This window comes from Mesoplodon bidens, assembly GCF_964165515.1.
Source record: "Mesoplodon bidens genome assembly, chromosome: 3".
Taxonomy (NCBI): domain Eukaryota; kingdom Metazoa; phylum Chordata; class Mammalia; order Artiodactyla; family Ziphiidae; genus Mesoplodon; species Mesoplodon bidens.
In genome coordinates, this window is record NC_138178.1 from 49413618 (window position 1) to 49438718 (window position 25101).

The 25101-nt window shown below is 42.2% G+C and overlaps 1 protein-coding gene and 1 pseudogene across 5 annotated transcripts in view; both read left to right on the forward strand.

The window, feature by feature from the left end:
• The window catches only part of LOC308614552 (vasculin-like protein 1), a 45949-nt pseudogene extending 27335 nt beyond the window's left edge, over positions 1-18614 (forward strand). Inside the window, exon 2 of the transcript XR_014017869.1 lies at positions 16999-18614. The product of XR_014017869.1 is annotated as a vasculin-like protein 1 (transcript). The remainder of the gene's footprint in view (positions 1-16998) is intronic.
• FAM81A (family with sequence similarity 81 member A) overlaps positions 1-25101 on the forward strand; it is a 131932-nt gene that overhangs the window by 27292 nt on the left and 79539 nt on the right. The window contains exon 1 of one of the 4 annotated variants that reach the window (XM_081229003.1): positions 23728-23815. The exons of 2 other annotated variants lie outside the window; for them this stretch is intronic. The gene's annotated coding sequence lies outside the window, so the exon portion shown is untranslated. Of the gene's footprint in view, positions 1-23727; positions 23816-25101 lie in introns of those variants that run through there. One more of the 4 variants, XM_081229006.1, reaches the window with a different exon arrangement.

Consider the following 25101-nt stretch of genomic DNA (forward strand, 5'->3'; position numbering starts at 1 on the left):
ATAACTCAAAAGTGCTTCTCAAGACTGGTATAACAACCAGTTCAGTTCACTTTTTCAGCTATTTTTCCTCTCAGTCTTGTTTGTGCTAACAATAGACATGGTACGAAAAACTTTAATGGATAACCTCTTACTCTGATTCCTTTTTTAAACCTGGTAACATAGGGGTAAGAGCTTGGGCTTTGAAGCCAGATGAGCATGAGTTTGCATTTGGGCTCCATCACTTATTAGTTGTGAAGCTTGGCTAGTGCAGAGTGGCAGTGATGTTTCCTCCTCACAGGACTGGGGCAAGGAATCAGCAAGGCCATATGGGCAAGGAACCCAAGACACTGGTGTACAATAAACGGTGGCCAGTATTATTGGGATCATCACTCTCCTTTTGATTTGTAATTTGGTTTCTGGATAGACTGACTGCAGGAAAAAACCTTACGTAGAAGACTGATACAACCCTTTTGGCTATTTTTTCTTCAGTTAGTTATAAAATCAGAAATTGATATTCTGATTTTAAATCACTACTGATAGTTTGGTTACTGAAATCATTTCATCTGTTGGATTACTGTTTGGATGTAAAACATTTACAAACACCATCTCATATAATTTGCATAAAAACCTATGAGCCAACCAAAACGAATACTATTATTCTTTTTCCCATTTAGGGAAGTAAAAAGTCAGATTAAGAGATATTAAATAACTCACCTTTACTCTCCTTTTTTCCTCTCCAGGAACTACTCTAATCCTACTCCTATATACTGAAATGCCACACATTCATCAGAGCCCATTTTAAGCTTTGCTTTCCTCTTTTCAGAGGAAAAGAACTCATTCTTTCCTGACCTTCTCTTTTTTTTTTTTCCTGCGGTACGCAGGCCTCTCACCATTGTGGCCTCTCCTGCTGCGAGCAGAAGCTTCAGACTCTCAGGGTCAGCGGCCATGGCTCACAGGCCCAGCCACTCCGCGGCATATGAGATCCTCCCGGACCAGGGCACGAACCCGTGTCCCGTGCATCGGCAGGCGGACTCTCAACCACTGCACCACCAGGGAAGCCCTCCTGACCTTCTCTAGCACTCAGAGTGTGAACTATATAATTTAGCACTATAATGCTCTTTCATTTCTTCCCAATGGTTTCTTGGGTTTTTTTGTTTGTTTGTGTGTATGTAGGTTTGTTTGTTTGTTTGTTTTGGTATGTCTTTTTATTTTAACTCTGGCCAGCAAGACAAGAAACCTCTCAAGGCTAGGAATCATGCAACTTAAATATACTTTGGGTCTCACTCCCCAGTTCCCTTTCCCCTTCACACTCCCCAGCCCAGAGCTGGACTCAGAGCAAGTGCCTAATGTATACTTAATTGATTCACAGAGAGTTTACCTGAAATGATGATCTAGAAAATCCATTGCAAGAGAAAAATGGAGAATCACTCCTTGGGGACTGCCTTCTAAGAAGCAGGACAAAAATGTTTCTGCTGGGAAATTGAAATGCAAAAAGCAAATACACGCAGGAAACACATCACTTCTATGCAGCTTCTAGCGCTGATTCTAGCAATCCCCATCATATCCCTCTAAGTTTATATGACCAGGACGTGCCTTTGGTCACAGTGTCCCCCAGTCATAGCACTGTGACCATGTGTAGGTGGAGTCATCCTTCTGTGACTTTATGACACTCTGTTCTCCCTTCTGCGGTGATGAGAATCAACTTCACTGTCTATTAAAAAAATTAAACAACTCTTAACTGAGGGAAGCTAAATAGCAACTGATATTTTTGGAGACTCTCAAATTAGGACAGCTGAGTTTAATGGAAAAATAAACAAGTCGTACTGAATATCTGTTGCATATTGTTGCATGCTAAATATCAGCCTAGAGTGAATTTTCCCATTTGTTTGTTCCTTTTTATCACATCTTCCTGTTTGTTTTTGAGTTATTATATAATCAAATAGATATTCCTTATAAATTCCAAATGGCAAGACATGACTAGGGTTCTTTTAGAAGACAAAATTCCAGATTTTTCCCAATGGTTCTAATGACCAGCCTTCCTACCTCCTGAACCAGTTTCTTATCCAGTGAAAAAACAAGGCTCTTGAAGAGTCTACCGGATTCTGGTGGGGTCATGTTCACCAGGCAAATGCTTCTCGGTACTTAAGGTTCATATGAATCAACTGGAAATCTTGTTAAAATGCAGATTCAGTTTCATAGATCTGCTGTGAGACCTGTGAATCTGCATTCTAACACAGAAGTGATGCTGGTGCTCCTGGTCCACAGACCACACTTTGGTTTTTTTTCTTTGTTTTCACTTTTTATTTTATATTGGAGTATAGCTGATTAACAATGTTGTGTTAGTTTCAGGTGTTCAACAAAGTGATTTAGTTATATATATACATGTATCTGTTCTTTTTCAAATTCTTTTCCCATTTAGGTTGTTACATAATATTGAGCTTCCCTGTGCTATATAGTAGTTCCTTGTTGATTATCCATTTTAAAGATAGCAGTATGTACATGTCAATCCCAAACTCCCTAACTATCCCTCCCCCACCACCTACCCCCCAGTAACTATAAGTTTGTTCTCTAAGTCAGTGAGTCTGTTTTTATTTTATAAATAAGTTCATTTGTATTATTATTTTTTTTAGATTCCGTATATAAGTGATGTCATGTGATATTTCTATTTCTCTGTCTGACTTCACTCAGTATGACAATCTCAAGGACAGGCCACACTTTGAGTAGCAATGTTCTAGGTAGAACTGGTATTCTTGAAAACTTGACCAAAGGTTCTTGTGTGGAAGCAGATGTGGTCCCTATCACTGGAGGTCCAAAAAGTCCTTAAGTTTTAGGTGATCCTACTTTGAAAGAAGAAGCTGAGGAAAACCTGAGTTTCTAAAGGAAAATGGTTAAATTTGGGACTTCCCTGGGGGTCCAGTGGTTAAGCTTTTGCCTTCCAATGCAGGGGGTGCAGGTTCCATCCCTGCTCAGGGAACTAAGATCCCACATGCCTTGCGGCCAAAAAACCAAAACATAAAACAGAAACAATATTGTAACAAATTCAATAAAGACTTTAAAAAATGGTCCAGATCAAAAAAAGATCTTTTAGGGCTTCCCTGGTGGCGCAGTGGTTGAGAGTCCGCCTGCCGATGCAGGGGACACGGGTTCGTGCCCCTATCCCGGAAGATCCCACATGCCGCAGAGCGGCTGGGCCCGCGAGCCATGGCCGCGGAGCCTGTGTGTCCGGAGCCTGTGCTCCGCAACGGGAGAGGCCACAGCAGTGAGAGGCCCGCGTACAGCAAAAAAAAAAAAAAAAAAAAAAAAAAAAAGATCTTTTAAAAAAAAAAAGAAAATGGGTAGCTTCTTCTTAGGATATAGTAGGAAACAGCTACTGGCTGGGAGCTCTCCCTGGTGCTGCTTGAGACTTCTCCCAAGTCTCCTTTCCTCACAGGATCTCCTCCTGAATTTTAGCTCTTTTGTCTAAAATATCAATCTAAATCCTTGTTTGAAAATGGGCCCTTCTTGGACTTTGATGCTTGATTATCCCTCGTATTTATTTCTGGCCAATACCTGGAGCCTTTGGGCCTGCCTAGGAAAAAGTATTGAGGTCTTTAAGCTCTTTCCTTGAAGACGTATTTTCTAAACCACCAAACCCTGATTATCTATCTCCTATGTATCTATATGTCTATCTATCTATCTATCTATCCATCCATCCATCGATCTATCATCTATCTCTGCTTAAATTTGATGTTCTTGACCAAGAAAGGAAAATAAAGTTCATTGTGGCCGTATTTTCATAAACAAAATAAGGTAGAGGCACACAGTATATGCCTTGCACATAGCAGGTATTCAATGCATACTTTTTATGCCTGTAAAATTCATGAAAATAAAATTAAGCATTTTCAAGTATACAATTCATGTATTAAAGTATACAATATACATCTACATTCATGCTTTGTGCAAACACCACCTCTATCTAGTGCCCATAACATTTAATGCATACCTTTTGAAAGCTATATGAAAACAAAGATTATTTGGGTGATTCAGAAGAAATTTCTGTCATTTATTGAATTCATTAGGCAATTTATTGACTCTTAAAATTGTGAATATCTTAGCTACATTAATATTTTTTCATTTTGTTTTTTATTTGTCTATGTGGTAATGATAATATCAGCTATTATTTATGGAATGCCTACTATATGCCAGATACTTTACATATATTTTCTTATTTAAGCCTCAGAACAACCTAATAAAATAGGTATTATTATTAATAATATGGATTGAAAAGAACACTAAAGCTCAGAGATTTTAATTAACCTGCCCAAGGCCATACAGCTACCAACTGGCAGAGCTGAGGCTTAATCCAAGCCAGTCCGACTCAAGGACTTGATCTCTTAATCACAATGAAATGATACCTCATGTGGACACAGACTTATTATCTATGACAAGTGTGGATTATGAAGAAAGTTAAAGTGTCAGCAAGCAAAAAACTAGATACACGTAAACGCAAGATTAAATGCTTGGAAACAAGGACTGAGAAAAAGCTAACAAAACACCAGAAATCTTCATAGAACTGTTCAGAATTAGGGAGTTTTTGCTGGAAGTTTTTCATATAGTTTAAGTGACTTGTATTTAATTGTTCAACTGTCAGGATTTTAAAATCATGATTCTCTTGCATCACTGGTTTCTCTCCCTTTACTGGATCACTACATCAGAAAGGAAACTTGTTCCAACGTCTTCTATTTTAAAAAACAAACTCAAAAATCTTTCTGGTTACCTTCCCATTTTCCTGCTCCTCTTTATTGCAGGACTCCTTGAAAGCATTGTCTATGGTCATTACTTCTTCATTCATTTTCCATCTTTTCGTCAACCTGCTCAAACAGATTCCATCCCCCCCGACTCCACTGAAACAGCCCTCATCAAGGTCACCAGTGGCCTCCATGTTGCCAAATCCATGACTCGCTTTTGGGGCCTTAACTTCTGAAACTTCAGCAGCCTTTGACCCCACTGACCTCCTTGAAACTCTTCTTTGCCTGCTGCCTCTCCATACTCTCCTGACTCTCGTTCATCTGCACAGGCTCCCTTTCTGGGTTCTTTTTTTTTTGTGGTACGCGGGCCTCTCACTGTTGGGGCCCCTCCCGTTGCGGAGCACAGGCTCCGGACGCGCAGGCTCAGCGGCCATGGCTCACGGGCACAGCCGCTCCGCGGCATGTGGGATCTTCCCGGACCGGGGCACGAACCCGTGTCCCCTGCATCGGCAGGCGGACTCTCAACCACTGCGCCACCAGGGAAGCCCCCTTTCTGGGTTCTTGATTCTTGATTCCGGAATCTGGTTCCTTTTTCTCTGCCCCAGGGCTTGGTTCCAGGACGCACGCAATTTCCCATCTGCCTGTCTTCCCTAGAAGATCTCATCCAGTCCCTTGACTTTAAGTACCTCCTATATGCTAATGCTAATCAAACAATATCTTCTGCTCAAACTCTCCCCCAGAGTTCAAACTCATAGTTCCAGCTGCCAGCTTGATAGTTCTTCTTAGAGGTCTAATAGACATCTCATACTTAACATGTCTAAAACTGAACTCTTGATTTCTGCCCCTAAACTTGATCCTCCCGAAGAATTCTCCATCTTATAAATGGCATCATAATTTACCCAGATGCTCAGGTTGAAAAAACAGCAACCACCTTGATTTTTCTCTCCTCCATCCCTAACTAATTCATGACAAGTTTGCTTAACTCTACCTTTACGTTTTATCCAAAATCAGTCCAGTTCTATCCCTATCTCCCCTGCCACCATTGTAATCCAAGCCATAATCATACCAATTATGTCATCATTACAATACACCCAATAGCTTAAAACTAGTTTCTCTGCTTTCTCTTATGCCCTCCTGTAATTCACTTTCAGGACAGCCACCAGAGCAAATCAGATCAGGTTATTCCCCTGCTTAAACTGTCTTTTGGTTCCCATCTCAAATAAAACCCAAGCTCTTTACTGCAGTTTTCAAGCTCCTAAGCACACTGCTCTCTGAATCCATCTAGTACCCCCCTCTCTTCCTCTCTTTCTGAGCTTAAGCCACACCAGTCTCCTCTTAACCCCAAGTATGCCAAGCCCCTTCTTTTTTTTTTTTGCTTTATAACAAATTTAATCAGTTATACATATACATATGTTCCCATATCCCCTCCCTTTTGCGTCTCCCTCCCACCCTCCCTATCCCACCCCTCCAGGCGGTCACAAAGCACCAAGCTGATCTCCCTGTGCTATGCGGCTGCTTCCCACTAGCTATCTACCTTACGTTTGGTAGTGTATATATGTCCATGCCGCTCTTTCACTTTGTCACAGCTTACCCTTCCCCCTCCCCATATCCTCAAGTCCATTCTCTAGGAGGTCTGTGTCTTTATTCCTGTCTTACCCCTATGTTCTTCATGACATTTTCTTTTTCTTAAATTCCATATATATGTGTCAGCATACAGTATTTGTCTTTCTCTTTCTGACTTACTTCACTCTGTATGACAGACTCTAGGTCCATCCACCTCATTACAAATAGCTCAATTTCATTTCTTTTTATGGCTGAGTAATATTCCATTGTATATATGTGCCACATCTTCTTTACCCATTCATCCGATGATGGACACTTAGGTTGTTTCCACCTCCGGGCTATTGTAAATAGGGCTGCTATGAACATTTTGGTACATGTCTCTTTTTGAATTATGGTTTTCTCAGGGTATATGCCCAGTAGTGGGATTGCTGGGTCATATGGTAGTTCTATTTGTAGTTTTTTAAGGAACCTCCATACCGTTCTCCATAGTGGCTGTACCAATTCACATTCCCACCAGCAGTGCAAGAGTGTTCCCTTTTTTCCACACCCTCTCCAGCATTTATTGTTTCTAGATTTTTTGATGATGGCCATTCTGACTGGTGTGAGATGATATCTCATTGTAGTTTTGATTTGCATTTCTCTAATGAGTAAAGATGTTGAGCATCCTTTCATGTGTTTGTTGGCAGTCTGTATATCTTCTGTGGAGAAATGTCTATTTAGGTCTTCTGCCCATTTTTGGATTGGGTTGTTTGCTTTTTTGTTATTGAGCTGCATGAGCTGCTTATAAATTTTGGAGATTAATCCTTTGTCAGTTGCTTCATTTGCAAATATTTTCTCCCATTCTGAGGGTTGTCTTTTGGTCTTGTTTATGGTTTCCTTTGCTGTGCAAAAGCTTTTAAGTTTCATTAGGTCCCATGTGTTTATTTTTGTCTTTATTTCCATTTCTCTAGGAGGTGGGTCAAAAAGGATCTTGCTGTGATTTATGTCATAGAGTGTTCTGCCTATGTTTTCCTCTAAGTTTGATAGTGTCTGGCCTTACATTTAGGTCTTTAATCCATTTTGAGCTTATTTTTGTGTATGGTGTTAGGGAGTGATCTAATCTCATACTTTTACATGTCCCTATCCAGTTTTCCCAGCACCACTTATTGAAGAGACTGTCCTTTCTCCACTGTACATTCCTGCCTCCTTTATCAAAGATAAGGTGACCATATGTGCGTGGGTTTATCTCTGGGCTTTCTATCCTGTTCCATTGATCTATCTTTCTGTTTTTGTGCCAGTACCATACTGTCTTGATTACTGTAGCTTTGTAGTATAGTCTGAAGTCAGGGAGCCTGATTCCTCCAGCTCCATTTTTCGTTCTCAAGATTGCTTTGGCTATTCGGGGTCTTTTGTGTTTCCATACAAATTGTGAAATTTTTTGTTCTAGTTCTGTGAAAAATGCCAGTGGTAGTTTGATAGGGATTGCATTGAATCTGTAGATTGCTTTGGGTAGTAGAGTCATTTTCACAATGTTGATTCTTCCAATCCAAGAACATGGTACATCTCTCCATCTATTTGTATCATCTTTAATTTCTTTCATCAGTGTCTTATAATTTTCTGCATACAGGTCTTTTGTCTCCTTAGGTAAGTTTATTCCTAGATATTTTATTCTTTTTGTTGCAGTGGTAAATGGGAGTGTTTCCTTGATTTCACTTTCAGATTTTTCATCATTAGTATATAGGAATGCCAGAGATTTCTGTGCATTAATTTTGTATCCTGCAACTTTACCAAATTCATTGATTAGCTCTAGTAGTTTTCTGGTAGCATCTTTAGGATTCTCTATGTATAGTATCATGTCATCTGCAAACAGTGACAGCTTTACTTCTTCTTTTCCAATTTGGATTCCTTTTATTTCCTTTTCTTCTCTGATTGCTGTGGCTAAAACTTCCAAAACTATGTTGAATAAGAGTGGTGAGAGTGGGCAACCTTGTCTTGTTCCTGATCTTAGTGGAAATGGTTTCAGTTTTTCACCATTGAGGATGATGCTGGCTGTGGGTTTGTCATATATGGCCTTTATTATGTTGAGGAAAGTTCCCTCTATGCCTACTTTCTGCAGAGTTTTTATCATAAATGGGTGTTGAATTTTGTCGAAAGCTTTCTCTGCATCTATTGAGATGATCATATGGTTTTTCTCCTTCAATTTGTTAATATGGTGTATCACGTTGATTGATTTGCGTATATTGAAGAATCCTTGCATTCCTGGAATAAACCCCACTTGATCGTGGTGTATGATCCTTTTAATGTGCTGTTGGAATCTGTTTGCTAGTATTTTGTTGAGGATTTTTGCATCTATGTTCATCAGTGATATTGGCCTGTAGTTTTCTTTCTTTGTGACATCCTTGTCTGGTTTTGGTATCAAGGTGATGGTGGCCTCGTAGAATGAGTTTGGGAGTGTTCCTCCCTCTGCTATATTTTGGAAGAGTTTCAGAAGGATAGGTGTTAGCTCTTCTCTAAATGCTTGATAGAATTTGCCTCCAAGCCCCTTCTTGACTGGCTGTTTCTTCTGCCTGAAATTCTCTTCCCCTAGATAGCTGACTTTAGATCATCTAGATGTCAGTCAAATACCACCTTCTTATAGAAGTCCCTGCTAGCCATCCTTTCTAAACTAGCCAACATGCTCCACATTGGTCACTATCCTATGGCTCTTTTTATTTTCTCCATGAGGATCATCACTATCTAAAATTGCTTTGCTTTCTTATTATCTCCCCACTTAAAATATAAGCTTCGGGAATTCCCTGGCAGTCCAGTGGTTAGGACTCTGTGCTTCTACTGCATGGGGTGCAGGTTCGATCCCTGGTCTGGAACTAAGATCCAGCATACCATGTGACATGGCCAAAAAAAAAAAAAAAAGTGAAAAAAAAAAAAGCTTCATGAGCGCATAGACTATGCATGACTACTGTATCCCCTATGCCTAAAATAGTGCCTATCACAGTCTAGGTTCCCAATAGATGAGGAAATGGAGGCTGAAAAAAATTGAATGATGTGTCCAAAATCATCCTGTTAGTAAGAGATGAAGCCAAAATTTGAACCCAAATCTGAAAATTTCACTCTGAATCTTGGAGTCCTTCTGTTACATGATAATGCATGTAATATATGTTCAGCAGGCAATTATTTTCATTATCTGAATAATGGAAAAAAGTTCCCTGGCTTCTTGTTATTCATAAAGCTTATAAAAAGCTAACTAAAATAATTTTTTTCTTTTTCCTTGCTCTGAAACATTATTATATTTACACACACACACACACACACACACACACACACCCATACCTTAAATGAATATTCTATGTATCTGGAAAATGTTTTTGTATTAGTCAAATAGGCCTTATCTTGACTATTCTATTTTTAATGGGCTAAAACTGATAGGAAAAGCCATATACTGATTTTTTTGTCAGAAAATTATTAAAATAAATTTGGAACAATTTACTATGCAGTCAATGGGTTTATGTCCTTTTGAACAAAATTGGTTTTTAATTTAGAGTCTTACATCTTCTATAAAAGGTTTCATAATGCCATTCTCAAAGGGAAGAATTGTGGTTTGATAACAACACATCTTGAAAGTGCCTGAAATAGAAATACAGAAATTATGTCCTAGGAAGAAAGGTAGTAATAAGACTCTTAAGTAAATAACCTGAGGATTTTCAAAATAATAGGTACATATATTTTAAAAATACTCTATGATTTTCTCCTCATAACTCGAGTTTTCTTTTAATTTCTTTTGCATCAGAGAAATACATGTATCAATACTTATTATATAAAGTCAAAGATGTTTATACTGATGTTTCTTGATCTTTCACTGTTAATTATTATCTGTTGACTTTCTACTATGGAAGATGAGGATTTAGCTTTCTTAAATGCCTCAGTCTACCTTCTGCCACGTACACTTTTCCTCCAATCTCCCCAATATGGTGAGGTAACAATTTTTGATTAAACTGATAATCGATGTTTACATTATGTCTGTTGTTCACAGCTGAGCTATGTATGACTGCAGACAACTTTTTTCTTTTCTTAGTATTAACGATTGCCTTCTTTGGCCATTGCTTTAGTTCTTTTTGTTCCTCTCACTAATTCATCTACAGACTTTTTTTTAAAAAAACACTTTAAAATTAATTAATATTTGGCCGCGTTGGGTGTTCGTTGCTGTGCATGGGCTTTCTCTAGTTGTGGCGAGCAGGGGCTCAGTAGTTGTGGCTTATGGGCTCTAGAGCACAAGCTCAGTAATTGTGGCACATGGGCTTAGTTGCTCTGCAGCATGTGGGATCTTCCCGGACCAGGGCCCGAACCCGTGTCCCCTGCATTGGCAGGCGGGTTCTTAACCACTGTGACACCAGGGAAGTACCATCTACAGACTTTTTGATAGAACTATAACTCCTTTCACTGTGGTACAAACATATTATAAATAATCCGTTTCTCTCTCTCTTTTTTTCTCTCTCATTTTCTTGGAAGTATCCTTCCTGTGGTGTTCTACTTCTAGCTTTAGTCTGTACTTGTTGCTCTCCATAAGACTTGTTGGACATCAGTCCTGGTATTACTTTTATCATATTCCTAAGATTTCTCTTTACTGTTATCTTGGAGTAGATCTTCCACTTCCTGGGCCCATGTCTCTTTCTTTTTAGCTTACTTTCTTATGCAGTTTACATTTCTCAGTAAAATCCTGAGAAAGTGTACATTTTTGGGAAGTAGCATATATGAAAATGTCTTTATTTTGCCCTCAGACTCAATGGATAGTTTAGCTGGATGTAGAATTCTATAATAGAAATAAGTCTCTCTCAGAATTTTACAGGTACTGATCTTGATTCCAGTATTACTATTGAGAAGTCTGATGTTATTCTGACTCCTGATTCTTTGTCTGTGATAGACTTACAGTCTGGAAGATTTTAGGATCTTCTCTTTATCTTTAGTGTTCAGAAATTTCAAAATGAACTGCCTTGGTATGAGTTCTTTTTAATTCACTGTGCCAGGTACTTGGTGGTTCTATTCAATCTAGATGATTATGTCCTACAGTTATAAGAAATTTTCTTGTGTAGTTTCTGCAACTTTAGAGGGCTTACTATGGGCAGTCTTATTGGTTGGCGTGTCACCCAATATTGCTCATAAAAATGCTTGTGTTGAAGTTTTTTTAAAGCTTGATTTATAATTTTCTCTCTTTCAATTTAACAAAAGGTGAGCTGATATCTCTTGTAAAAAATTTTCTACAGATATCATTATTATTTTCTCCCCTTGGAAAAAGAGTAGACTCTTCCTTGGAAAAAGAAATGTCAAACTTATTATATTAAGATTAGATACTGTGTATGCTTGTGTTTTTTTTTAATAAATTTATTGTTTGTTTATTTATTTATTTATTTTGGGCAGCATTGGGTCTTCGCTGCTGTGAGAGGGCTTTCTCTAGTTGCGTCAAATGGGGGCTACTCTTCGTTGTGGTGGTCAGGCTTCTCACTGTGGTGGCTTCTCTTGTTGCAGAGCACAGGCTCTAGGCGCACGGGCTTCAGTAGTTGTGGTGCACAGGCTTAGTTGCTCCGCGGCACGTGGGATCTTCCCGGACCAGGGCTCGATCCCCTGTCCCCTGCATTGGCAGGCGGATTCTTAACCAATGCGCCACCAGGGAAGTCCCTTGTGTTTTAAATTTTTAATGAATTAGCAAGACATTTGTATTTGTCACAAAGATCTATCCAAAAAAGATGCTCCAACTTTTGAGTACTGAAATTACCGAAATAAAACAAAATAGTCAAACCGATATTAATTATTTGCTCACTCTTCTGACTGGATTTGGGAGAAAATAAGCTGGGAAAAGCTCAGCCCTGACTTCTGATGTAAGAGACTTGGGCAGAGATACTAGTCAGGAATGTGCCACATCTACTCCTGGTGCTAAGAACAGGGTAGGCAGGTGGAGGAAAGAATCTTAGAGGGCGGAACCCAGGTCAGGTGGTGGCAGGAGTAGAGAAGTAAAAGTCTTCCTTGTTCTGGTGATGCTTTGAAATCCTACTTTATAGTTCAGAAGAATAAACCATACAGCTGAAAGCAGGGGCCAGATAGCTGTCTGATGTTGGTGGTGGCAGTGGTAATCATTGACTCCTCAGCCATCGCTGGCTATATTCATCCTCAGAGATGTCCATGGTGAGCAGAATGACTTCAACTGGCAGTGGGAGGAAGGACGATGGGCTAGTGATGCCATCTGCACCTTTCCCACAGCACCAAGTGTTATGCATAGGCCTCTTTCCCTTTTCAAGGGCCTGGGTGGGTGCTTAATTTGGTTGAATCATATAGGTGGAGCAGGAAGGATGCAGATACATAAGGCAGAAGCAGTAGTGTGACAATCTCACTCATTGTTCTTAGAGGAGAACTTGGAATTTGTGTTAGGTGCAGCCAAAAATGATCGGGATATTAGGCGCTGTACATCCGTTTGACTAGGACGTTGATAACTTCATGCAACGGAAAGAAATGGTTTGGGGTGTGGCTGACACCAAAAGGATACTCAGAATTGTTCCAAGACAAGCAGCATCAGTAATTGTGTGAGGAGCGAGTCAACCAGATTAATTACCAACTTCTGTCTGCGTATGTAAGACAAAATAGTTGAGCCAATATTAATTAGACCTTCACTATTCTGATTGGATCCTGGGAGAAAATAGTAATAATAAAATTTATATGATATTAGATATAATAAGTAATATTAAAATAGTAACTAAAGTGTTGCCCTGAAGTTTTTTTTACATGAGTTAGTGCCTTTGATCTCCATTAGAATCCAGTGAAGTAGGCACTACTTTACTGCCATTTTACAGATGATGAAACTGAGTCAAAGAGACGTTAAGTAACTATCCTAAACACATACCGGTAGTGTTTAGGAACTTCACAGAGTGAATCCTCCTTAAAAAGAAAAAAAGAATGTGTCAAATTTACAATTTTTGATTCTAAGGGGAAGAGAAATTTACTTCCTGAGTCTATCGTGATGAAAACCTATTACATGACTATGGAGGGGTGGGAGGCGGTTACAGCTCCTGGTAGAAAGTCCTACAGCTCATTCACATGACCTTGGGAATCTGCTATATGTACATGAAAACAATTAAAGTGTATCCAAATGCTGGAGAGGAAACAAAGAGGGTTATACTTGGTATTTCTCCTGTAAGAACAACTGCATAATATTAATTTTAAGTGCAGAATATGTATTGTCTATTAATCAGAACTTTAAAGAATAGCACTCTGTATACCTTTTACTAGCAAGCATGCACTCATAAAGCACTTCAGTTTCATTATTTAAGAAGATGCTCAAATCCCAAAATATTTTTGGCTCTGTATATTTCAAACTAAAAATTCTTTTATCAGGTTCATTTAGAAAATTACACTAAATCTTCACTCTTTGCCAATGTAGACTGGGTGAAGGTGTAAGAAATCAGATAGAGTGTTAAAATTAATTTGCTCTCCCCAAAATAAAATTTTTTGTATGTTACTCTTCATATTATTTGATATGTACAATCCTTGGGGGAACAAAAGGGGAACTGAAGCAATATTTATTCACATCTCACTATGCCACGCACTTTATGTACTGAAGTTTATGATGCTTTTTTTTTTTTTTTGCGGTATGCGGGCCTCTCACTGTTGTGGCCTCTCCCGTTGCGGAGCACAGGTTCCGGACGCGCAGGCTCAGCGGCCATGGCTCACGGGCCCAGCTGCTCCGCGGCATGTGGGATCTTCCCGGACTGGGGCATGAACCCGTGTCCCCTGCATCGGCAGGCGGACTCTCAACCACTGCACCACCAGGGAAGCCCCTATGATGCATTTTTCCTTCCTAGTCTGATGTGATCATTGGGAGGCCATCAAGCATCTGGTTAAAACACAGGCAGTGGCATCAGAAGTGCCCAGGTTCAAAGTCCACCACACCACAAAAATAGCACTTAAAATTTATACAATATATGTCATTATTATTCTTACATGAAATCTAACTATGGCCAATAACATGAAAGATCGATGTTGTATTTCAAATACAAGAATATCAAATACCAACATCTGAAAATCCCACCCACTAATCAAGATTATCAACAATTCATTTATTGATCTACCAGCCCTATCAAATATCTTATCATGATGAAATTTCCACTCCCTATTAGAAATCTGCTTAATATTGCAAATCCCAACAGGAGGCTTTCTAGCTATACACTATACATCAGACAAAATAACTGCCTCTTCATCTGTGACTCATATCTGCCAAGGTGTGAGCTACAGATAAATTATCTGAAACATACATGCAAACAAAGCCTCCATATTCTTTTTTTTTTTCTTGCGGTACGCGGGCTTCTCACTGTTATGGCCTCTCCCGTTGTGGAGCACAGGCTCTGGATGCGCAGGCTCTCAGTGGCCATGGCTCACAGGCACAGCCGCTCCGCGGCATGTGGGATCTTCCCGGACCAGGGCACGAACCCGTGTCCCCTGCATCGGCAGGCGGACTCTCGACCACTGCGCCACCAGGGAAGCCCAGCCTCTATATTCTTTATCTGTGTATTCATCCTTTCTAGTGCCATAAAGCTTTGGGACCTGGACAAGCCATAGCATTGTCTCTAAGCCTCAGTTTTACTCATAGATTTTTGCAAGGAATAAATTAAATACTCTAGGTAAAGCATTTAGCCCAGGGCCTGACACATAAACACTGGCTATTATAGCATCAGGGCCAGGGCCCAGGTGAGGTAAGGCACATAAGTGCAAAATTTAAGGGGGTGCCCAAAAAACTCAGCAATGAAGATAAATAATATTTTAATGCAATACTTTAAAAATTGAAATTAGTGCCAAAAATCCATGAAGAACAAAATATCAAAAATTTCAATAAGGACAGTGCTGATAGTCCTGATTTTTCCTTTGCTTCACTTCACTGTGGCTTGGAATGGCACAGTATAATGTATCATGTATGTTGTGTGTATTGTTATTTAGTGGGTATTGTCATTTCTTTTTTGTTGTTGAACAGAAGTGAAAGTTGTCTCTTAATTCTCGTACCTGTGAGGATCACTGTCCAATAATGTACTACTTGGCAGAGAAGCTAAAACAAGAGTGTCAGCTTATGTGGGGCTCCATTGCCTAAACTGTGGTGTCCTGACTGGTTAATACATGGTCAATAAACATGATTGTTTTCTCAGCTATACTGAACTGAGCTATTGTGGCATGAAACTTCAGAAGAGCTTAAAGACTATACAGTATATATATATATATATTTTTTTTTTGGCCTATTTTCTGAAATTGCTGGAAGGAACATTTTTTCCAAAATCACTGTGCAGCAGTCTTAACAGTGCATGCACGTGAAGGAAGGAGGGAGCCAAAGTGATAGATTCCCGTGGACTTTAAAATGATTGAATAATGATGGAAATGGATGCAAAGTGACTTCTCTACTGAAGCAGAAGATTCTTATTACCTTCCATTAACTCAGTTTAGTCTTAAGAAAGGGGCAGAGCGAGTGAAATACAGAAAACTGAAGAGAAGAAAACCTCACTTTGGAACTTTCCCCATGACTGTTCCTTAAGCCCTATCTTTCTACTTGTTTTGATTTTGCTGTGAATTTATAAATACTGAAGACCAAAGAAATAGAAGAAACATTTGAGAGCTTTATACCAAGAAATTTGCCTTGAGAGCTGCTCTTCTTTTGAGGGAAAAGCATATCAAGTTCCTGTCTGATTTTTTTTTTAAACAAGGTTTCTCATGTCCTTAGATTTTGAAGGATAAGTCAAATATAAATAATTACCTGCATGCTATTTTTAGCAGCTGTGTAAGAATAATGAGATTTATAAATTAAGGGCTTTGTCATGTGGATGTTTTGTTACTAGAGTTGACTGCTCAGAAGATCTTTTATAGCTCTTCAGTGTTTTATTTTTTTTTTATAGCTTTTTTTTTTTTTTTTTTTGGCTGTATGTGGGCCTCTCACTGTTGTGGCCTCTCCCCTTGTGGAGCACAGGCTCCGGACGCCAGGCCCAGCGGCCATGGCTCACGGGCCCAGCCGCTCCACAGCATGTGGGATCTTCCTGAACCGGGGCACGAACCCGTGTCCCCTGCATCGGCAGGCGGACTCTCAACCACTGCGCCACCAGGGAAGCCCTAGTGTTTTATTTTTGATCTATCACTTCAATGACATTATTTGCCCAAACAAAAGTCCATCTGTCTTTCTAAGCTATGACCTTTTTATGAACAGTGTTTGCATTCAATGTGCAAAGGTCCATGTGTTATCTATTTAAGCAACATCGTAGGGCCATCACTCAAGGAAGGTGAATGAGGTGAACATTAATATAGCTCTTTCCCCTTTCCCCTATTTTTTTTTTTTTGGTACGCGGGCCTCTCACTGTTGCGGCCTCTCCCGTTGTGGAGCACAGGCTCCGGACGCGCAGGCTCAGCGGCCATGGCTCACGGGCCCAGCCGCTCCGTGGCATGTGGGATCTTCCCAGACCGGGGCATGAACCCGTGTCCCCTGCATCGGCAGGCAGACTCTCAACCACTGCGCCACCAGGGAAGCCCTCCCCTATTTTTTAAATGTAACAAATACTTTTTATGTTCCCCTCCCCCTTCCCTTTTCCCCTTTCCCCTTTTGGAAACATGTCAGGATCTAGATAGTTTAAGATGAGCAATTGAGGGGACTGAGAAATTGATCCACACAGAGCCTGGCTTCTTTGTGTTTCATCATAAGGTGTGCTGCTGGCCAGCCTAATTTTAAGTACTCTTTTAACAACAGAACCTCGTGGAAATCCAGCTGGCAGACTCAAGGAGTTCAGGAAACGGGACCACAGAGGTTACACTCTGGGATCCTGGCCATGAGGTTGGATGCCTCACCTTGTTGAAAAGAGACACTGGACCTAAATGGTGCAGCGTGACTTTGTTCCTGCTTGGCTAAATTTCTCAACACCACAGCCAGCTAAGTCACCTACAGCCATCTTTGAAAAACACGGAGAGCACCTACCCTGAGGAGATGGTAGACTTGAAGTAAGCCGTCGTTGACACAATTCCTCTGATGGCTTTTTTAACAATGGACCTCTACGAACGACAGGAGATTCCTGACACCAGCCCTCCCTCTTCCGCCACGATTCCGTGGACTCTGGTGTCTCTAAGGGAGCATATGCTGGAATCACAGGGAACCTATCTGGTTGGCATGGCTCTTCCCGAGGTCACGATGGCATGAGCCAGCATTGTGGGGTGGCACAGGGAACCATCGCAACTGGAATGGCAGCTTCCACTCCCGGAAAGGCTGTGCCTTTCAGGAAAAGCCAGCTACAGAGATTAGGGAAGAGAAGAAAGATGATAAGGTGGGAGAGTTGCAGTTTGAAGAAGACGACTTTCCTTCTTTGAATCCAGAAGCTGGCAAACAGAATCAGCCATGCAGACCTATCGGGACCCCCTTCTGGAGTGTGGGAAAACCCACCTAGTGCCAAGCAGCCCTCCAAAATGTTAGTCATCAAAAAAGTTTCCAAAGAAGGTCCTGCTGCTGCCTTCTCTGCTGCATTCACCTCTCCAGGATCTCACCATGCAAACGGAAACAAATTGTCAACCATGGTTCCAAGTGTCTATAAGAGCCTGGTTCCTCAGCCTGTACCACCTCCATCCAAGCCCAGTGCGTGGAAAGCTAACAGAATGGAACACAAATCAGGATCCCTTGCCTCTAGCCGGGAGTCTGCTTTTACCAGTCCAATCTCTGTTACCAAACCAGTAGTGCTGGCTGGTGGTATAGTTTTAAGCTCTCCCAAAGAGAGTCCCCGCCAGCACCACTCCTCCAGTTGAGATCAGCTCCTCTCGTCTGACCAAGCTGACCTGCCGAACTACTGACAGGAAGAGCGAGTTCCTGAAGACTCTGAAGGATGACCGGAATGGAGACTTCTCAGAGAGCAGAGACTGAGAAGCTGGAGGATTCAGAGGACAACAGCACACCTGAACCAAAAGAAAATGGAGAGGAAGGCTGTCATCAGAAGGGTCTTGCTCTCCCCGTAGAAGACGAAGGGGAGGTCCTCTCTCACTCTTTGGAAGCAGAGCACAGGTTATTGAAAGCAATGGGATGGCAGGAGTGTCTTGAAAATGATGAGAATTGCCTTCCCCTCTCAGAGGATGAGCTCAGAGAGTTCCACAAGAAGACAGAGGAGCTGAGAAGAAATGGCTTTGGGAAGAATGGCTTCTCGCAGAGCCAAAGTTCTAGCCTGTTCTCCCCTTGGAGAAATACTTGTAAAACAGAGTTTGAGGACTCAGACGACATGGAAACAAGTAGCAGTGAAACATCTGATGACGATGCCTGGAAGTAGGCATATAAATGCTTACTGTTAAATCTGACCCAGTAAACTCAGCTTGTGTGTTTAGGGGTTATACAGAAGAAATCGTTCTTTCCCTTTTCTCTTTCTTATGTTGTTGTTAAATACTTCATGCACAAGGGAAATAATCATATCCCAAAGAGAGAGCGAGCGATTGGCTGGTTTAGCTTTTGTTGTTGTTCTTCCCTGTTATCCGCTTAATAGAACTTTGTGTGGTGGGAAAGATTTTTAAAACACACACACAGGGCTTCCCTGGTGGCGCAGTGGTTGAGAGTCCGCCTTCTTGCAGGGGACAAGATGCAGGGGACACGGGTTCGTGCCCCAGTCCGGGAAGATCCCACATGCTGCGGAGCGGCTGGGCCCGTGAGCCATGGCCTCTGAGCCTGCGCGTCCAGAGCCTGTGCTCCACAACGGGAGAGGCCACAACAGTGAGAGGCCCGCGTACCACAAAACAAACAAACAAACACACACACACACACATACACACAGTATATATGGGGCGCGATGCACAGGTGGGAGCTGGCAGGGCAGAGAGGAGGAGACATGGGTCTGCAGCAGCAGCTTCTACTACCAGCCCTTGGGGTACTCACCCCTGTGCTCAAGCAATCACTGTCAATGACAAAGTGACTATTGAAGTTATAACTGTATTAAATTAATGCTAATAATTTGGATATTTTATTTTATTTCTGGCTGCTCGGGTAACATTAGCCCTTAACCCAGCATATATGGTTTTTTCACTTTTTTTTTTCTTTCTGGGTACAGCTGTAAAATATTTGGATATAGGAAATGTTGTGTTATTCTTGCAGCCTTGATATTCAGGGTGGATTGTAAAATATACATTTCTGTGAGATCTCAAAGATTAAGATTATTTTGATAACATTATTTACAGATTTAAAAGATGTGGTTATCACAAGTCTGTTGAGGGGGAAAATTACTGCATAAAATAACTAATTTGGAATAAATATTTTGCATCAGTTTGAAAAAAAAATCAATCTGCAATGGAATTTTCTATAGTGCTCCCTCCTCTTGCCAATGAAATGGGTTTTGGATGAATCAGTTTAATTATAAGGTTATTCTAGAACTTCTGGCCATAAACTCTTTGGATAAATCCTCCTTTATTCCAGATTTCACTCTCTAGTGAGTAGTATTATGTTAAGGCTCAGTTGTTTGCTGTTTCAACACAACCCAGGCTGCCTTTGCCCTGCTATGTACACCAGCAATTACCTAAGTTAAGACATAGATAACACCTCCTAAGTTAACACTACTACACTACTAGGAAGAGTCTTCCAATATTTTATGCTTCCCTGCTGGTTGTGCCCTACTTATAATTAAAAAACCCTTGTGAGATGGATAGATACCAACAAATTCATAAGCAAAACATAATATTTGAATTAGCCAACACATGAAGGGAAGTTATTAGCAAAAACAGATAAGTCAATTACAGTTTACTCAAAACATGTGAAAAATCCATTATTTTTACATATAAAAGAGAAAAACAAGGGATTTCCTTAATTCTAAGATGTTACTATTATCAACAAAGAAAACCACCAAAGAAAAGTCATAAAGAATAACACATATTTTATTAACTGATTATTAAGAGAATAATGTCCCACAGTCTGAACCCCACCTTTGTTCAATGTAAGATTTCTTATTTGATGAAAGATTTTTTAAAAGGAAATGGATATGGTGATGATGAAATTAGGGACAGAATTTAGATTGAGTTAGTCAGTGCAAAATGATGTATTGTGCTTTCCGTTTCTTCATGACTCCAACGGCACATATAAATGCAAAGCGTATTTTCTCCTATCTTGAAAATGTTCACTTAGCACTAAAAACCTCTCTGTTGACCTTATTTCTCACCTTCCCTGCACTACCAAACTTCTCTAAAGAGTGACCCACACCTCCTCCTGCATTTCTCTGGCAGCCAGTCTTTTCTTAACCCACAGCAGTCCAATAACTCAAAAATACCCATGAAGGTCACCAGTGACCTTCTATTCACTAAATTTTCTTGACTTCTGTGGGACTTGTCACCAAGTTGTCACCAAACTTTCCACCTGGAGCTTCTCTGACGTTGTCCCTAACATCTCTGATTCTTCCTCGTTGTTCCCTTTGTGGGAACCCTCTTCCTCTTTCTGGTTCCTATATATGACCATTGCTTGTGGGTCAATCTTTTAGCACCTTATTATTGGTGAAGAACACTGTGTGACACACCTCACAATGGATCTTGACACCCCACTGAGTAACAAGCCTTAGTTAGAGATAAAGTGCTAACCACCCTGCAGGGCTCACCACATTCTTGGTCTACCTGCTTTCCAGCCTTTTTACAAATACCACTTTTGACCTATACAGTCCCTTGACCTTTCCCTAGATGAGCCTGCTCACTGGGCTCATAGAAGCCTCACATATCATATCTTCATGACTTTTGGTGGTGCTGAGACACAGGTAGGACCAGAACTCAGCTGTGGGAATTCACTGGCGGTCCAGTACACGCTTCCATTGCAGGGGGCACCGGTTCGATCCATGGTCAGGAAAATAAGATCCCACGAGCAGTGTGGTGCAGCCAAGCAACAACAACAAACAAACAAACAAACAAAACCCCTCAGCTGTGCCATAAATCACTTAAAAAAATTTTCCACCGCATCTAGCAAAATACTCTGCACTAGTTATTTGTATTTAATAACTGGTTGCTGAATAGTATGACAACCATCAAGTTTATAAAATTGCTCTCTGATGAAACTTTTTTTGTTAATCTGTGCCAGTATTAAATAATTTGTGATCCATCATAGCTTTTAAATTAAAGTAATGCAAAAAAAATCCATTTCCTGTAATGAGTCACAATCAAACAATTCTGGAAAAACAGATAGTTCTTTGAAATTTATCCTACAGAAATAGTTTGAGTTGGAAAAAAATTAAGGTAGGCTTAAATCATTGTGCACTGTGTCTCCTCAGGATTCAAAACATGTCACCTGAACAGGGGGGAAGAAAAGGTCAGAAGTGGGAAGTCGTGGCTCTACTATACTATGAGACTTCAGGATTCCTGTTGAGGAATTCAGAGTTTGCAAGAGCTACAATTATTTGTCTTCTTACTAATGAATCTTTTAAAATTTTGGATTCTATTTATGCTAATTGATATGATTTTTTAAAAGGAAATTAAAGTCAGCCAGAATGAAATGGTGTATATACGTAGCAAGGGCCCTCATTTACCAGGTCCTCTTCTTCTCTACCCTTGAGAGTGATGGAGTCTTGTGGCAATTACAGCATAAAGTTATGCTTTGAAGGCCAGCAGAAGTACAGGAGGGAGTTTCCTCTGTTTTACAAATGCTCTACTCTGAGGATTATAAGGATTGCTGGCATTCTCCTAGGAAGCCAGGAATGGGTGCCCTGCAGCTCTGAATCAAGGGGGAGTGGCAGAATGGAGCTGGGACCAGGGGAGAGAGTGGAATAGTAAGGGTGGGGGTTGGAAGAAATGAGGCAGAGGGGACTTTCATGTGCCCATCTGAGATGCACACCTTACACTCTGGAAGGCAACCCAATGGGGACAGGCAAGAAACATTTTGAACCTTTCTTGGGACTCTTGATGGTGGGCTCTGGGTTTGAATGAGTACTTTCCCGTAAGACCTGCACGTCTTTCCAGACATAGCAGAGAGTTATGTATGTTTCAAATATATTTTCAGTGAGAGAAAGTCAGTGGGAAACTGAGCGATACTGTTATCAGGATGACATAGGATTCAATTCCATATACACTTACTGAGTGTGTATCATGTGCCAGGCAGTGGGAATTAAAGGGAAAAAAGGAAAGAATAATCACTGAGCTAAAGGGATGCTCCTAGGTCAGATCTCCACACCACAGTTCTCAAGGTCATGCACTCTTCTTATCACAATGTCAGTTTCATGATGTCTGTGGTTATTTGATTGATGTGTTTCCGGCTGTAAGCTCTATGAGAGCAGAGATTTGTGTCTCTTTTTCTTTTTCACCATTGTGTGTGCACAGTTTCTAGAATTTGACAAGCATCCAATAAGCATTGTTCACTGAATGTTATGGATGCATTAGCCCTTTGTGGGGATATTATCCCGTTTTATAGGTATGGAAACAGAATATCCAAGACCACATAGAAGTAACTGCTGGAGAGAGGACTCCAGAACAACTCAGCCTGACTCCACAGCCCAGGGTCTTTCTACCAAGTTCCCCCTTTCCCTGGGTTGGAGAGGCTGTGGCTGGTGGAGGAGACGGATAGGAACACCCTTCCTGGGTAAATACTAGTGACACGAAAGAGGTATGAACTGGAGGTGGGCGTAGGTGGGGGTCCCCAACTCTGCTTAAATCCCGCCCACAGAGAGGAAGCAAATTTCTGAGTGGATCGGGGTGTGCATCCTGCTCAGAATGCACATTGAGAGGAAGGTGCAAAGAGTTAGGACGCCCTAGGAGGCGGGTGAGGCAGAAGGGAGGAGGAAGGGATGTGAAGAAGAGGGGTGGTAACAGTTCTTTCTTTCTTGCGTCGTGCCTGCTGCCATGAGACCGGATCCTTGGTCCCAGTGGCCGGTGTCAAGGTGATTCATTAGATGACACTTGGCCGCTTCGAGGGTTAGTTAGTTCCACTGCACAGGTGGGGCGTCAATGCACAAGCTGTTTCCCAGACGGTGGCCTCATAAAATAACTTCTCCTCGATTTGGAAGGGGGTGGGGGTAGATAATAACGCTTTCTGTGGGAAAGAGGTTTGGTAAATAACGGATGTTAGGGCTCTGAAGAGAATTACAGGGCAGGCACCATGGCTATTATCTTAATCAGGCACCATTTCAACACCCCTCTCTTCAAGTCAACCAGCCCTACAAGAGGACTTATTTTCCAATAAGCGAAATCCCCGCCCGCCGACTCCGAGCGGCTGGGCTGCGAGCTGGGTGGCAAACAGCAGCGGGAGGAGAGGCTATTTTGGGTGTGGGAAAGCGGAGGGAGGAGGGGCGGCGCCGCGGGGCTGGGCGCGGGCGCGGGGAAAGCCTCCAGCTCGGGCTGCCACGGCAACCGCGTCCAGGCAACGCGCCCGGAAGCCGCTCGGGCGGCGCGCGGCGGCTCGCGCCCCCCGGGAGCCGCGAACCCGGCCGGGCCGCGCGCCGGGCCAGGCGGCAAGCGCGCGCTGATTGGACGGCGCTCCCCGCGGCGCGGGCCCGCAGCCGGGCGCCTAGCACAGCCAGCGCCAGCGGCCGCCGCACCCAGCCGCGCCTGCGAGGACATGGGCAGCCGCGGCGCGCCCGCCCCCCGCGCCGGTGAGTGCCGCGCCCCAGGCCCCCGCCCTGCCGTCTCCCGTCGCCCGAGGCGGGAGCCCCCCGGGCCAGCCGGTGACCTTGGGGCGGCCGCCGGGGGGCCGGGCTCGGGGGAGAGAGAGCTGAGCGTAGCCCATGTGACCTGCTGCCGGCCGGAGGGTTTAACTGCATGCTGACGCGAAGGGATGAAGTTGGGCACCGAGCGCGACTCGCGTTGCATTTTTGCGGGGGCCGGGGGAGGTTGCATGCTAGCAAGCCAGCAGAAGCCCCGAGGGACTGTTTGGAGGATCTGGGGTGGAGCACAGATTGCCAGGGGGCAGTGCCAAGTCAGCCGTCCCGTTACTCAGAGCAGAGTGACCTTGGGCGGGTTCACCTCTCTGCCCCCTCCCCACCCCTTTCTCATCTTTAAAAGGAGGGGCTCGCGTTCTTTGAAGTTCCAGGGTGCTGTTGTAACGTCTTACGGTGAGCTGAGAAGGGGCCCCCAAGTACTGCAGGTACAGGACATACGAGACTTAGCCTTGTTTCTTCTACCAGGGGTTTCCATTAATTGGCTCTCAAAGTGGTAAGATATGTTACCGTTTTGTGAAAGATTATGGAGAGAAAGCAGTGGCTGATCAGAGAGTGGCTTCTCCTGATGCCCAGGTTAAAGCCTCTTGAGTGCTCCAAAGTCATGCACAAAACCAGGGTTAAGACTCCTGAGTTCTTTCCTGTAGTTAATCTAATAGGAAACTTTGTATTTGAACAGGTAGAATCAAAACCCAATAGTGGCAGGCAGCAGCAAATGAAGTGAGTCATTTCTTCAATATGCACGAGGTTGTGTGTGTGCGCGCGCGTGCGTGTGTGCCTGGCTGCGCTCACGCCCTCATCTTAAAGTCTGTGTATGTCAGTGTTAGAAATTATTTCATAGGAGTAAGCAGATTTGAACCTACAGAAGTGCAGCTCTCTCAGAAGCAGGGGCGAACATTTGTAGCTTGTTCTTTAAATGAGTTGGGTTTGTGAAAGTAAATATGTTCTTTACTGAGAAACATCCCTAGCATTTACCCATTGGGGGATGTGGGGGGCGGGTGAGGGTAGCAGTGCTCCTGAGACTCAGTCATCTGTGTCACCTTTTCTGTTCTTGACATTGGCTGGGGCCCCTTTCTGTATTCTCAGTTCATAAATTTCCCTCCTTCTGGGAGAGCGAAGGGAGGGAATGCCCTGTCCCTCTCACAGGTTTGGGGTTGCCCCATCTGTCTTTCTGCTCCAAAGCAAACCTTGATATTCTTTCCAGTCTGATTTCATCTGTATGA